This window comes from Myotis brandtii, unplaced genomic scaffold (assembly GCF_000412655.1).
Source record: "Myotis brandtii unplaced genomic scaffold, ASM41265v1 scaffold114, whole genome shotgun sequence".
NCBI classification, from domain to species: Eukaryota; Metazoa; Chordata; class Mammalia; order Chiroptera; family Vespertilionidae; genus Myotis; species Myotis brandtii.
In genome coordinates, this window is record NW_005353927.1 from 948,164 (window position 1) to 950,163 (window position 2,000).

Consider the following 2,000-nt stretch of genomic DNA (forward strand, 5'->3'; position numbering starts at 1 on the left):
AATAATCTGGCCACTCAGTGTATATAGATTAATTTTAGAGCAAAAGAAGAGAGTTACATCGATTTTTGTTGCTCCACTTATTTATGCATTCATTGGTTGATTCTTGTATGTGTCCTGACCGGAATTGAACCCACAACCTTGGAGTTCCTGGGGGGATGACACTCTAACCAACTAGCTAGAGAGAAACATCGATGAGAGAGATATCGATTGGTTGCATCCCACACACGCTCTGACCGGGGCCAGGGATTAAACCTGCAACCCTGCAAACCTGCAAACGTGCGTGCCCCCTCCCCCCACCCAGGGAATCAAACCTGTGACTCTTTGGTGCTCAGGCCAATGCTCCAACGACTGAGCCACACCAGCCAGGACAGGGCCTTCATTTTCTTAACAGTGTCTTTTGTAGAGCAGAAGTTTTCAATTTTGATAAAATTCAATTTATCACTTTTACTTGGTAATTATTTTTATTAATCCTATTGTTTATTTTATTTTTAGATTGTACCTATTTTATCTTATTTATTTATCTTTATTATTTATTAATTTAATTTAATTTTTTTTGTACTTTTTGTGTGTTAAAAAAATCTTTGCCTACCCTTAGGTCATGACATTTTTCTCTTGGTTTTTTTTCTAGGAGTTTTATAGTTTTAGATCTTACCTTTAAGTCTATGATCCATTTCCAGTTAGTTTTTGTGTATAATGTGAATGAAGAGTCAAGGTTCATTTTTCTTCATGTTCATGTCCAGTTGTTCCAGCACCATTTTCCGAAAAGACTCTTCAGTCCCCTTTGAATTAATGTGACATCTTTACTGAAAATCGATTGATTGATCCACGCGGTCCATTCCTGGGCTTTACCCATCGATCTGTGTGTTGGGCTGTCCCTGGACCACACTGATCACGGTGGAACACAGCGAACTTGAAGTCAGGTAGTGCAAAGCCTCCCACTTTGTTCTTTGCCCAAATAGTTGTGGCTGTTCCAGGTCTCACGCATTTCCAGATAAATTTTAGAATCAGCTCGTCCATTTCTCCCACAGCCCACTGGGATTTCAACTGGGGTTGTCTCGACTCTACAGATATTTAGGGAGAACCGACAAGTGGATATTTCAAGTCTTCCAAGTTTTAAATCCATGAATATGGTATATCTCTCCTTTTTAAAAAACGTACTTAATGCCTGGGCCAGTGTTCTCAGTGGTTAGAGCATCAGCCCTCACACCGAAGGGTCTCGGGTTCAATTCCAGTCAGAGGCATATACCTGGGTTGTAGGCTCAGGACGTATGTGGGAAACAGCCAATGGCTGTCTCTCTCTCACATGTTTCTTTCCTCCCTCCCTTAATGTCTCTCTAAAAATTAACGGGAAAAATACCCTCAGGTGAGGATTGACCAACAAACGAAAACAACACACATGTGTAAGGTCTTCACTTTCTCAGCGGTGTGTGTGGTGTTCACTGTGTGCATCTTGCACAGCCATAGTGCCAGCCTGCAGGCTCGCTGGCCCCTGGCTCCCATCGCTGCTGCATCCGAGACCCCAGGGCTGGGAAGGAAGGGGAGGGAAGGAAGGCACTGTCACCCGCCCCCCCCCGCATCTGTTCCCCATCTGTGAAATGGGGAGAACAGTCCTGCCTCATGAGCTGGGAATGGCGAACACGTGTGCACGGTCTCAGCACCAGCAGCTGCAGTCGCCCCGAGGCACCCGAGAGGAACCCAGATGTGCTGGCCGGTCCCTCATCTGTGAGGTCAGAGAGGAACGGGACCAGTTCTCAAGGGAGAATCCAGTACAGATGTAGATGATGTGGATTTTTTCCCTCTTGCTGACTGCATCCGATCCGTCCCTAAGTTTGGTTTCCTTTTTGTTTTTTTAACAAGAGCTTCTCATTTGTCTGTGGGTCGCCATGCCCTCATGGGCTCATCTGGGACGGACCACAGCTGTGTGCTGATCACCAGGAAGTACACCTGGGGTGGTCTCCAGGCTTCGCCCGAAATGAACCCTGTGTGTCCACACGGAGCTC